Raw genomic sequence first — 14,527 nt, 5'->3', positions numbered from 1 at the left:
CACTGTGAGCACATATTTTTATTGGTATTGACCTTTCAGATGTTTAAAACAATGTTGCAACAGTGTGCAGATGACTGAGCTGTCCTTTTGATTAGTGCTGAGAAATACCTGCTAGAATTAAAAATACAAAGAACAGTATGGAATGGTTTATCTGCTGTGGGAAGAGCTTCTTGTCCTGTGCAGATCCTTAGGTCTGCTGGACTGACTGAATTGGATGCAGTTCTCCTTCAAATGATCTTTGGAAAGCATGATCTGAAGGTGGCTAGTGAAAAGGGAGTTAAATCTATTCTGCAGTATGTAGACCAGAAAGGGAGAGAATGCTGCAAAGGAAGTAGGAAGTCTGAGAAAGTCTTGGTTTAATTTCTATAAATGTTTGTTCTAAAGATACAGCAAGTACCAATATGAAAAAGCTATTAGATTAATCCCATTTCTCCCCCTTTTCTGGAATTTTGCTGATTACAACTCCTTCTATAACATTTGGTGTGGGGTGGTTTTTGTTGTTGTTTTTGTTTGTTTGTTTTTGTTTGTTTGTTTTTTCCTTTGAGTACTATTATTCTGTGCAGTTGCATGAGCCTGTATTTAAAACTGATGCAAAGGGTAAAAGAAATTCCTGCATTCTCAGGAGCACATATATGGACGGTCACAGTTTCTGGTGAAATAGAGTTTTTAATGGAGTTAGAATCACAGTCACATATTGTGAAAAGCTTCTCTTTATCACACCCCTAAGATTTAAGTAGGAAGTGGTCCAGACTTCTTCAAATTCTTGTGAATAGTGAGGAATATATACATTAGTGTGCCGGATGACATATCTATGTTGTACATGCCAGATTAAAGCAAATGGAGTTTGAATGTAGATTTTAGCTGAGATGACCTGCTGGAAAAGTTCACTGTCTTTCTGACAATTTCAAAGCTCTGTTTTATTGATCAGATACTTGAGAGCGAGAGGTTGAACTAATTCGACCTGAATTAGTTTTATCTGAATGTTCTAAGAGTATACTCTTTGCTTACAGTAAATGAGAGACACAAATTTACTCAGTTGTCTGAACTTTTCCCTTCTGGTGTTCATTTCATATGCTTATACTTTAAGTCAATATGATTTAGAAAATTATGAAATATAGTAAATATTTATTTATTTATTTATTTTAACATGACTTTAGACTTCGGGCAAAACATGAGTCAGATATTGTAGTTTTTAGTGATCATGGAGTGGTTGCTACGGTAATGATTTGCCTGGATGCCAGTTAAAGGTGGCCTTTTCTATGGAATTTGGGTAAACTGACTGTCCAACGTATAGGAAAATAGGCTATTTTATTATACTTATTCCAGAATGTTTTCCTATGTAGGGATTCTGTTATAGAGTAAAATTTGTTAGTTTATTAGCGAAATTATTATTTTACAATGCAGTGTTCTTGTGTTATTCCAGTGGAGTGTGTCTGCATGGAAAGGAACTGTGGAAGGGGAATACAAAATCTATTGGTATGGATTTTCATGCAGCCAAGATGCTAAAGTTAAAGGGTTTAGTTCATTCCTGTTTTGCCTGTATATTGACATTTCCTATATGTGTGCCAAAACGATGCGGTGTCAGTGACAGAGCCAAATGTCCTTTAGGATGTGGCTCCTCAGTGCCAGTAGATGGAATTATACTGTTGGGAAAAGTTTTGTTTGTTTGTTTGTCTTTTTAATAAAAATATATAATAAAAATAAGGAATCTATCTAAATGTTTAGAAATTCAGTCCTGAGCCTTGGTCATTATTTTATGTTTCTGAGATTTTCTAAAATTGAAGCCTATATCTATCTTGAACATTTTCGTATTCATCCAAGGCCATGAGAATTAGGTCCCTTAAATATGTATTATATTGCTGGTTGAAAATGGCATTTTTCTACTGTTCAGGGTAAAATGTGAAGGCTTCTCTTTTTGTTCTAACTTGGAGAAAAGCTTGAAGTTTTTCATGGCATGGAAATTCTGAGAAATTGAATTTTTAAAATTCTGAATTACTGTAACCTGGTATTTAGATGGTTGTGCTTTGTTAGTATTGACACATGCTACATACCATTTTGTGATAAAGGTATAGAACAAGTGAAGTGGTGAAGTAGAAATATAATGGAAATAAAAAAGAAATACAGCAGCAATTGTTTATTAGAAACTATCACATCTAAGTTTTCACCAAAATTCATGAAAACTTTGAATTTTGCTAAAATTCCTTTTTCCAGAGAATAGCATTGATCAAATTTTATTTCATCTAAAATCTTTCTGCATCAGTATGGTAGATATTTCAAACAAAAAGGGAAGAGGTTTCTTGCTATTAGGTGCCCTAGTCTGAAAACTGCCCCCATTAATATCAATGAGGATTAAAGGTGAAACAATACATAGCCATTCATTAGTCATCAGAATCTGATGGTCCATCTGGCTTGAAGATCAAGTATTTGCTTTAAAAAGGAACAACAACAAACTGTATCAATTCTGGGTGTAATGGGTTTGAATAAAAAGTTTAAAGTCCAAATTGTCTATATAGTTGTGCAAATACATAGGTGAATTTTTGTATGCAGTATCTACAATCTCTAGGGCATGTCTTTGCAGTGGGACTGTGGGATGGAGGTGATAAATTCTTGTTCACTCAATCCTGAGGAAACATCTGTGGACATGAAAGAGCTCACTCCACCAGATACAGGCTTTTGAATCTTGGTGTTCCAATGGGTTACCTCTTCTATTTTCCTGAGGCTTGGTATCTGAAACAGATATCAAACTGATATTTGTGGTTAGAAGAAGAAAAAAAAGACTTTGGTGGGATTTACTTGTGATATTTTAAAAACAGTGAGAAGGATTGGTATGAGTAGTAATAAATTTAGATGAGGCTGTGGAGGGAGAGATCAAGACTGTGAAGGGAAAAGGAAGAAAGGAAACTTCAGAGATTAGATAAGCAGCTGTAATTTTCATGGCATACATGATCCAAACCTCAGAAGACATTGCGGTTCATATATCATTGGATTTTGACCTGTGCGGGAAATTCTTTTTAGCAGAAATGCTGCAATGAATTGGCAAACCCCATATACATTTTCTTTGAAACCTTTTGTCTTTATGCCAATGTAAGCAAGAGAAATGCTTTTACCACAAGCCTTTAGATTTCTTATAACCCATGGTTGTTTTTTTTCCTTGGTCTTTTTTTTTTTTCCTTTTTTTTTTTAGAGCAGGTTTAAGGTTTTTTCCTTGTAATTAGGGTAAGGGGGGGAAATATCCTACTGGCCTATTACTTTCCGCACATTTTTAGGTCTCTCACATTCAATAGAGCCCATCAATGGGTAGCACTGAACATTAAAATGCACAAAGTTGAATTAGACTGTTCAGTCCCCAACTGGCCCCATAGGCAGACACCTTGAAAGAACTGTAATTTAGAATACAAATAGAAAATAATATGTATTTTAGGCTGGAAGCATACAGGCATTTAAAGTATGAATCATAATCATAAATGGACGAGTATCAAAAGCAGTTGTGGAATGAAGCCAAGAAATTATCAGTTTTTCAGAACACCACTTACAAGAGGCATTTTTGATTTTCCTTTCGTTGCAAATCCATAGATATATGCAGGCAGCATACTGAATCATGACAGAAAGATCTTTGGTGTATGAGGTGATGGGGTTTGTTTCTTCAAGTTTTTCCTTTGCTGCTGTTTAATCTGGAATTGGTCCCTATTCCCGTTAATTTTAATTGTATGCTATGAATTTAGAGGTTTTATGTTGGTATACTTGGCATGCTTCCATTTTATCCTTCCTTGCCATGCTGGAAATGGGCTCTGGATCAGACACTGTGAAGGACATGCATTTGCAATGATGCTTTTGAAAGCAGGCCTATCCCCAGAAGCACACATCTGCTTGTTGATGCTGCTTCACAGCTCAGAGTGCTTGTCATAGGTGCAATCTTCAGTGTCTAATAATAGTGGGTAAACCAATGCAGTGAGAAACTTTCTCTCTCTCTCTCACTTTTCTTTCGTAGTTGTTTTCAGGCTGTTTGTGATACCCAAGGGATTGAAAACGAATTCTGGAACATTATCCAACACCAGGAGAATTCGGATATCACAGACCAAAGATGGCTTTTTCTTTCTCTTTGTTTGAGACCTCTCTGGTCAGTTGAAATGTTGCCTTCTTTCTGTGTTGACTAACATGATTTTTCTTCATAAATCAAATACAACACATCTGGAGACCCCTCCTGCCAGATGCGCTGCCATGTGTTGTACTTACAGAGGATCAATGATGAGTTGCTTCACTTTAGAGGACAATTCTTCAGTCACAAGTTCTGGAGTTTGTTTGGTCCCAGCTGCACAGAGAAATACCCTCCTTTTTTGGAACACAGGGGTGGTGTTTTCCATAATGGTTCTATAGATGCACAGCTGTTCAGAATTATATACTCCTGTCTGTGCATTTTGTTACTCTGGGACTGTAATGATACAGCATGACCTTTTCCATTTTGGGTTTTAACATAACGGCATCAATTACACCGTCTCTAATGTGAAGGGTCTTCCCAAATGTTTGTGGAGACTGATTTTCAGTGGCATGGTAGGCAAAGAAGATACTCTAATAGAGGGGAGGAGGATTCAGGTGTGAAAATGCATGCAATGTCTCCTATGCCATGCACTGGCCTCTCATGCATATTCTGGTAAATAATTGCTAACTTTTGGAAATAAGTCAATTAAATGGTTTTCTCCCACCTTTAAATGGTTTTCTCCCACCTTGTTATACCACATGTGCATGATCTGATACTATTAATGCACATCCTCCTGAATCCCACTGCACTTTTCTGCCTGGACAGTAGACCTCAGTGAGACAGGAAATCTATCTGCCCACTCCTGCCAGGTGACCACGTGAAAGTGAATCAAAATTTGGCTTGTCCTGAGAATTTTACTAGTAATCCTATAGAGCACATTTGAAGAAAACCAAAGTTCTTTGCTTGAGTAAAATTTGTTTTGCTGATGAATTCCATGGTGCTTTAAGTGGAAACCCTCTTTGGTAACTGAACAAAGCCATCAGGTATGTTATCTGATTTGACAGTCTGGTGTTTGATTAATCAAACTGTTAATTTGATTTTAAATGACTGATGCTCTTTTAGTACATCTGACTTAAGTGCCTGTTTATAATTACGGTACTGAATCAAAGGCTCTTCCCAACCATTGTACAGATTAGTTTGAAAAGATGTGTTTTGATTTTAGTAGTCGTAAAAAAATAGCATTGGTGTTTACTTTAAAGCACAAATATGTTCAAAGAAACACATAGTTAAAGTGATAAAGCAGTGCCCTCACACTTTTTATTTGAAAAAGGAATGCAAGGGTGCAATTTTTAATAAGTTATATAAACAGCACACTTTATCTTCTAAAGAGATAACCAGTTTGGGGGCATTCATAGCAGTTTGATTGGTGGGCACTTAGCTTTGTGTAATGAACATACCTCATGCAAAAGTTTTGTAAAACTGCTGGAGGCTGGGGATTTAATCTTGTGTGCAGCCACTTGCATCTTGTATTCTGCTGGGAATAAATTCCTGTGGAACTTGAAAACTGAGTAATGGCATATAATAATTCAGTGTGCTGTGGTATATTTTCAAGTGAATTGCAGTGAATGTTCAGATATTAGGATAGCTGCATGTTTGTGGAGGTCATGGGTAAGGTCCTAATCCTACAAGCAGACAAACACGTGCTTCCTTGAAATAATCTGTGTAATCCCATTTGGCCTGATAGTTACATGAATTCTATGAACCCTTAAATGCAAATCAAACCTATCAGTTTCTGCAGAGTTTGCTTATGATTGTATCTATAACTCCAGGACAGTGTCTGCACTTGGAAAAAAAGCCACATATTTCTGCAAAAACACTTTTTTGAAATAAATTATAGCTAATCACTAACATGATAAATTCAATCTCTACTAAATGTATAAAATACCTTGAGAGTATAATTGTGTAGCAAATAAAAAATGTCTGGAGGCATTATTTCTGCCTATTTTTAAACTCTGCATGTCTCAGATAATACATTATCATCTCTAGTTTTCCTTACAAGCTACCTGAATATCTCAGGGGTATGTACTGCAACTCTGTAATTATATATCAGATAATCTGATCACAGTGACACTATTTTTTCCAAGTGTGTCTTTGGGCATTGTAGCTAAGTGGGTGTTTAAAAAAATATTCTAAATATAAAGAAAGCTTTCCATGCCTCCTTTTTTTGTGTTTCCCAACTCCATATAATTTCAAGAGGCTTGATTTTCAGAGGAAAGATACTCAGCACTTTCTGGAAATTAATACCCACATAGGCAATTCAGGCACTCTAAAAGCCAAAATGATTAGTCATTCTTGAAAATCTTGGTTGAAGGACGCTAGATAATGCAATCACTATTTCTGCAGGCTTTACTTTTTCCTGTTTCTTTTTTCTCACATCACAATTTCATGAATTCTTCAGTCACTGCAGCCTTTCCAGAGTACACAGACATGATTTTTGGCTGTAAAACCAAGCTAAAACACCTTCTTGATTCTTCCATTTTGTTTTTCATATATCATGTAGAACTGTATGAAAGGGTAAGAAACCATTGTTTTTTCCTTAACAAGGCATTGTTTTGGAAAAAAAAAAATTAGTCTCTAAAGGAAAGAAGCACTGGGAAATATAATTTTGTCTCTTTCCCATCCCCATCCGAACCCTAGAAATCTGAATGTCACTAGCCTGGATTTTTTTAAACCTGGTTTATAGAAAAAATACTGAACTTGGCTGTGTTAATGGAGCTTGTGTCCCTTGACTGAGGTAAAATGTACCCTGAGATGAAGTTGTATAAACACGTGGATCTGATTTTTAATTTTTTTTTTTAAATTTCATGACTCTATGTTCTTCCTGTGTCAAATTCACAAGCAGGTTACTTAGAGAGCAGAGTACCTTTGTGAGAGCTGTGTATCCTCAGGATTCCAGGGGGCACAGACTCCTGGGTCGTGCATGTAGACAGTTACTCTGGGCTCTGTTTTACTTTTTCCATCTGTGTTCAAAACCACTGCAGGTTTGCAGTGGGGAGCCACGTCATTGTTCTTTTTATTCAGCTTTAGACTGTTGAAGATCCTTCCTGGGGACTGGAATGGCTTAGAAATGGGGTGAATTTGAAGTTCAAGCGAGATAGCTAGAAATGTCTACTGGGAATACTGAATACAGTCTAAGGCAGTGGCAGTGGTTATGACTTTGTGAAACCATAACACCAGTGAGAATGGAATTTTCCATAGGTTTTCAGAAGCCTGCAGGGCCAAGTGAAAGACAGAAGCATCTGTCCTATGTATTTCTTGGGTTTATGAGTAAAAAAAAAATGTTTCTTTTTCCTTCAGAACGAAAGAAAAAAGGATTTTTTTTTACTGTAAGAACCCTAGGGATGGGGCCAGAATTAATTTCAACTAATTGTAATACCCAGCTGAGATTAGGAGCCCTGTTCTATAGAGCATGAGAAGAGGCAATTTTAGAGTAGCAACACTGAATTATCCTTTAAAGGCGTCTCTCAGCATTGACTTATTTAGGCAACCTTTGTTGATGTGCCTCTTAATTAGGCACCCCAGAGAAATTCCTGCAGTTAGTGGTATGAATTTGGATCTCAGTGAAATAAAACTTCCTCAAATTTATCTCCTGTACATAGCAAAAAATGATATAAAAGAACATACAAGCATTTAATTTTTGCAGAAAAGTGTATTTTTAATCTGGAGAGTTGATCACTAAAACTTACTTTGGTTAAATGCCTTGCCTTGCTTGGCAAAGGAGATGAGTCAAAACAGATTTTTTTTTTTTGCCAGATGATTTTTACTTGCACTACCTTTATTACTTTTGAGCACATTTTTACAGCCTGAAGTTCAAAATTTCCATGTGGGTATCACAGTTGATGAGTATAGAATATTTGATAATTCGCTGCAGAAATCTTGTTTAATTTGGATGACTCTCTTACAGAGAAATAGAAGTAATGGTACCATTTACCTGCAATGGCAACTGAAAAGTTCTGAAAAAAAGAGTAATATTTAGTAGGCAATAATGCCTGTGAATAAACATTCTTTAATAACAAGTTATGAATGGACTCTTTTCAGAAATCCAAAATTTGACATTATGTTTCGGACATACTTTAATCACTCTCATTCTTCTTCTATCTAACTTAAAATTTAAATAGTTTAGAGCTTAATTATATTTTTTCTTTTAATTTTCATGTTTTGTATGGATCTCTTACTGGAACTGCACTAGGGCAAAACCTAGATTGTTTTCAAATCAGATGAAATGCAGCAGCATGGCAGAAGAGTTCAGCATAGAGGATTTAATATTCTTTAAAAAATGTTATTACCATTCATTTAAAGAAGTCTGGGCAAGTTATCCAGAATTATTCTTGGAGCCGGAAATAGGCATTTTCTCGCAGATAGTGCTATTCACTCTCTTCTCTAATAGTGACCTCCCAAAGAAATTCCTTCATGAAGAAGACATTTCTGTGGGGAAAAGGAGGAATGTGAACTTGTATATCCTGATAAGTAGCTGCTGCTAAATTATTAACTGAATATCTCAGCCTCACTTCTGGCAGTTCCAGCTCTTGTTCTCCTTCAGAGCAGCTTTGTCTTTAAGTGTAATAATTGTTAACTGTAGCAGGAAGACTGAAAATGAAGGGAACAGAAGCTTATATTTTAAAAAAAAACCCTTGCTGCAAATCTCTCTTTTTAAGCAGTCCTGACTTAGTTATAAACAAATGAATGTACTTTATTCAGATGTGGATAGGTTTGTGTGCTGTGGGTTTGTTTTTTTTTTTTTTTGTGATGGGGGAAACAGATTTTTATATATGTAATTAGGTTATTGATCCTGTACTGCCTATGGATTGAAGTCAAAAGCTATTAACTTCAAGTATTCACAGCTTTAAATGCACCAAGGCAGAGTATTTACAAGGGAAAAAGAACCTGTATGGATGCACTGTTGTGTGCAGAGAGACATTATGGGTGCTAGGCCACACTATTTGAAATTCTATGGATATACCTAGCATTTAATGCTGAAGTTGAAGGGGTGTCTGCTCCTGTTGCACAGGTTCCTAAGCACTTTCACCCACACAACAGTTTTGGCTGGGAACTCATACTGGTTTTAGTGCTGTGCATTGTTAGCTTGGATTTGCCGAAGTACTGATGTTCAGCTCTGGGTTGGTTACTGCAAATAAGGTCAGCTCAGCTGAAAGAGGATTTGCAGTAGCTTGGAAGAGGAAGGAGTTTGCTGAACCCCAGAGGACTAGGAGGATATGTACAGGGAGCCCAGGAAGCTAATGACAAGGGACTTCAGAGGGACTATTTTTAATGTTTTTGTTTGCACATTTGGTCACCATATTAAAGATCTTTGGCCTCAAGAAGCTGACACAGAGGCAACACTGCCTAGCTGCTCTCAAAAGTGACTACAAAACCTTTTTTCCTAATCAGACCCAACTGTCTGCTCCTTGGTGGCTCCTCCAGAGCAGGATGGTCATACAGGCCATCTGCAGTACTTGCTCCCATCTGCTTGCACTTCACTTTGCTTTCTGTGCTGTTGATGGTTTTTGTTAATGCTGCTTTGGCATGAACATACTAACCCTGCTTGAGAAATCCTCTCTCCATTTTGCAGCTATCTGGTACAGAGTCCTTGCTGCCGCCTCTGCTGGGTACAGCTCCTAGGCTATTCTCCAGGAGGGCAACTATAGGAGAGTGAATCTTCAGGTATTTCAGCTGGTTTTAACTGAGCTAATTTTAACTGGTTTAATCCAGTTTAGAGCTCTGCACAGGTTAATGTTGTCCCCTTCCAAATTAACTTGCAGAGTTTTGTGCTCTAGAGCTGAACTGTTCTTGGTGCTGGTACTAGGTTTTGAAAGCTGCTTTGTTGATTTTCAGACTGCAAGTAGGTTACACATAAGTTTGTGATCCTCCTCTGTCCCTGCTTTATGTTTTTAAATCCTGCCTGGGGAGCCTGGAAATAACCTTGCCTAACTTCTAACCTCTAGAGGCATCTAATTTTTCCCATATAGAGCAAGTCCCTGAGCCTTTGAATCTCTAGATTCTTCTCTTGTGCTCATGTGTCTAATAGTTAATCATTGCAATGTTCTGCATTTGGGCAAAAATCCTTGTTCTTTTTTTAATTAATTTTTTTAATGAAGACTTCGGCACGTGTCTTGGTGATTCTTGGAACATTTGGGGAGTAAAGAAACAAGAAGGTGAGTAGTAAGAGAAATACTTCATTTAGTCTCCAGGCACCCCGAGCAAACTATATTCCTAATTTTCTAGTTAGAAAGAAGAAAATATGTATGAAATTAGTGGTGAGTACCTGTCGCTCTACATTTCAGACCAAGGCTTGTTTATATTAACTATAATTTTCCTTATCTACTACCTAAGTTGGAATTGGATCCTTGAGGAAATTTTTATGAATGGCATCTATAATGTAATATTTTAAAGCCTTTTCAACATCTGATAGAAGTTTCAAAACTCTGACAATGTGGGAGGGAGAATATTCTATTGAACACAGCTATGCTGAAGATGTTTTCTTAATAGATTTGTGGATGAATATAAAAGGCTATTAGAATTGTCTGGCCTCATGTTACCAAGATGAACAAATTTTACTCAGTAATGTTTTTAGGAAGCCTACTACTTCTCTTTGAACAGTGGTGTATAGTACAGGATGTATCATAAATATTTATGCACAAGTATAAGTACATGCATCCTAAACTCAATGAATGAAAATTTGATTGCGGTCAAATTGAAGATGTGAATTTCCAGAGGGATTACAATGTCTAAAGGGTAACCTTAGCTAGAAAAGATTAATATAATTAAAAGAGACTATTTCATATTCATTGATAATACTTCTACTTCAGAAACAGAGTTGGCATGTCTTCATCTATATTGTTTATTAAAACCTCTCCTTTTTGCTTTGATTCTCTCATGCTGTGCTTAGAATTTCTATTTGCTGAGGACTTAAACATTCACATTTGCTTCCTGAGTCTTTTCTTAAGCTTGTGTCAGACAAAATGAAAGAAAAACAAAGATTGTCTGGAAATTCTAAAGTAATTTAGTTTTATAAATCCTTTCAGGAGATCCTGTGTTTACTAAGTGAACTACATAGGGTTAATTTACTGAAGTGTTCTGAAGGACTTGCCCAAATGAGAAAAGAAACATTAGCTAGATTTGATGTTCTTTGCCAGGAACAAAAGTAAAACAAATCAGTGGCAGGATGAGTGGATCCGGTTAAATAATAATGTCTCTCCAGCAGGAAGTCTGTCTGTCAACTGAAAGGTGAGACAGCAACATAATAACAATGCCCCGTGGATCAACTCTGAGAGTAAAAAAAAAAACATCCCACAACAAAACCCACCCCCAAAAACCTGCCAATGAAAATATAAGATGACAGAATTCACAACAGCATTTTTTTAGTCTTTAAGCTCAAGTGTCTGGAAACACATTTCTTCTCTAGGGTTATTCACATGCAGATTCCTCCTTGTGGTGGAATGCCCCAGGGTAATGAGAGCAGAATTTGGCCCTTTCTGTTTGCTCACTGAGGCCAAGTGCTGCTTTCTCAGTGAAATACCTGCCTTAGAGCTGTACAGCTGTGATATGCAAGAGTAGCTTTGGCATTTCCTTTTTTTTTGGTATAGGAGGTGAGTCCTGTGAAAGCCGAAGACTTTGTGTGGAAATGAAGCATACAGGGGTAGGTGACATGCGCGAGTCTTGGCTGGAGAACTCAGGATGTGGGGATGCTTTTGTGACAGCAAATGTAGAAATAAGGCTTATCAGAATTAATATCAAGTTAAAACATCCACAAAAGCTTTTCAGTCTGGTGCTCTGTTATTTGTATTTCAGTTCTGGATGAGTGCAATGCTCCTAGGACACACGAAAATTCCCTGGAACCAACAGTTTTACGTGTTCATTGTCTCTGAGAGAAAATCTAGTTATTTAACGTGTTATTTAGATATGGATTTAACAGCTGACAGAAGTTTGAAAACTTTGGTCTCTGCTTCTAGGACTCTCAGCATACCATTTTCCAAAATCAGTGTATTTTTTTTTTTAGCATATGAAGCCTTCTCACACTGGCATCGAGAAATCCCAAATTGCCGTTTGTGTGCTTAAAACATCTGCAGGAAACAAAGTAGTTGGGTTGCTTTGCAGTGATCAGATCTCATTTCCATTTGGTAATTGCTGTGAAAGGTTTACCTGCTGCAGTGTAGTTTATTTTGTCTGGAAACGCCTCTGTCTCTGTGGCTGCTAAGCAACAGCCCAGATATTTACTGTCAAACAAATAAAACAAAAGCCTCATCCGCCACTTGGAGGCCCAACGTCATTGTTACTGAGCCACTCAGCTGGGTCATCATATTTGAGAGTCAGCCCTAAACTTAGTTTTTGACCACACAGTAATTTAACTGCAGGAATCCCTTCAGTTTTCACATTAAGTAGCGAGATTGTAACTATATGGAAGTATTCTAATGGCTCATATATTATTTATTTTAAATTATTATGTTTTTCCCCCATCAAAGGGGGAAAGGAAAACATACCTCATGAGACAGTCTAATTTTCAATAGCAGAGTTACCTTTATGGTTACCCTGGAACAATGAGAGATTTCTTTAATAAGTTCCTACTATGATTAGAGCTGAGCTCTTCCCTTCTATTACCTCCCTTGCTTGACCCAAAACAATAACCAAAATATATTTCTTTAAATCAGTTTGGAGAAAAAAGAGGAATATAACAGAAAACCCAATTCCCAGAAGGAGCAGTCAGGCAGAAATGTTACTGACGAAAGGAAATTACCATTGAGGCAAGTAGGTAATCAATAGTAATCAAGTTGGTAGCTTTAAAATACAGAAGTTTCCCTCAAGACTTGTATTATGTTCCTCTGCAGTGGGTCAGAGGTCAAGACAGACTAATTGCAGTTGAGGTAAGCTTTTCAGAAAGATCCAGGGGACATAAAAAATACAGGTTTTTTAGCTGGATCTTGTCCCCTTCTTCAAGACTGCGGTTTCTAACTGTACCCTCTGTCACTATGATCACCAGCAAGTGGGTCACTCCTTCCTGTTTCAGCAGGTCTGTGCTTTGGTCATTTGGGGAACTGAAGATGACATCTGCCAGATGCCTGTGCACATACAGTCCTACACAGCGAGAGGCCTGAAAAGCACAGAGAACTGGTTTTGGGAATAACTTCAATACTGTTGCTAAAGCCTGTTGCCAAAAGTAGGTACCTAAATATCTCTAGATTCCATGTACTGTGCACCTCATTGTAGGTTTACGCAAATATTTCAATGTAAGCTAGATAAATGAATTTTGGTCTTTTTACCAAGTGTGCATTGGAAATGGGTTCTCCTGGAATGGTGAAAGAAATATTCAAGGAAGCCATGGCACCAAAATACCAAAGTGTTCCAGTATTGCCTTTTGCTGTTACAGGTTTCAGTATTTGTGTAGGAAATAATAAATGAGGCTTGAAAAATAAAATCCACTAAACTGACTTCATGGATTTTTGGAGCAGTTAGTTCCCATACAAAGTCCTGCTGTGTATGGGTTTGGAATATTAATTTTACAGGCTAATCCATCTGGCCATCTGCTCATCTGAAATTCAAACAAGGCTATGTATTGCAAGTCAGTATCATATAACAACCAATAGCTATAAATGATCAGCAGAATATGTCATTCTGTCTTGCTCCTCCATCAGTGAATGACTACGACATGTCATTTAATACTTCAGCTACTGATTATTCCTGATGGGGAGGAAAGGTGAGAAAGCAAATGATTGAGCAGGTAGTGATATTTGGCATGCATCTTATGGATCCACTTTTTTGTCGCTCTCTCCCATGGTCCAATTATTATGGGTTGTGCCAAAGGCTAGAGGAAAGACTGTGTTTAGATCTTTAGATTGGAAGTAGCGTGACAAATAATTTCCTCTGAGAATTACTTTCCTGTGGAAAGAATTGGTCTTGACTGGATAGTCAAGACCAATATTTCAAGCTCTTGACTAGCCTCTGGAAACCATGAATATATGCAGGGTTTTTTGAAACCTAGTAAAAGTTTGATTTGATGTGATTCCAACCACCAAACTGAGGATTTCTGTGCAGAATTGAGAAATACATATTGAGCTTTTTAATTTGTACCTGGCTTTATTAAACATTCACTTAGTAGTTCATACTCTCAGACTCAACATCTTTAAGTCATGAATATTTGCCTCATAATTTTAAAATTCTAACTCAGGTATAACAGAACTGGTATTTGTCATTGTCTTCTGTTTTAAACTTTGAATGTAAATTGTAATTATTTTGTTTGAGAAAGGATGCCTTTGCAAACCATGTGATTTGAGTAGCTGCTAAGGTCTTTGTCACATCAGTGGTATGCTTGACATGTTTAAGATTTTCAGCTATTATGATTATACTCTTCTAATTCTGTAACTTTTTGATGTGATTATGGCTTTGGTTATGCAATAAATATGAAACTCTGAGCAATAGTTAGTTATCCATTCTTTATGTTCTTACAGTGCAGTAACATAACAAGAAGAAAAAAAGAAACAAAATGTGAGGTAGGATACA

At 36.9% G+C, this 14,527-nt stretch overlaps 1 long non-coding RNA gene across 5 annotated transcripts in view; it reads left to right on the top strand.

Annotated features, from left to right (window-relative positions):
* The window catches only part of LOC104686454, an 82,913-nt gene that overhangs the window by 45,625 nt on the left and 22,761 nt on the right, over positions 1-14,527 (top strand). The window contains exon 1 of one of the 5 annotated variants that reach the window (XR_005601555.1): positions 7,339-13,187. The exons of the other annotated variants lie outside the window; for them this stretch is intronic. This is a non-coding gene — a long non-coding RNA (uncharacterized LOC104686454). Of the gene's footprint in view, positions 1-7,338; positions 13,188-14,527 lie in introns of those variants that run through there. 5 annotated transcript variants of the gene reach the window in all.

The sequence above is a fragment of the Corvus cornix genome, chromosome 2, assembly GCF_000738735.6.
Source record: "Corvus cornix cornix isolate S_Up_H32 chromosome 2, ASM73873v5, whole genome shotgun sequence".
NCBI classification, from domain to species: domain Eukaryota; kingdom Metazoa; phylum Chordata; class Aves; order Passeriformes; family Corvidae; genus Corvus; species Corvus cornix.
This window is presented reverse-complemented; position numbering and strand designations above follow the sequence as displayed.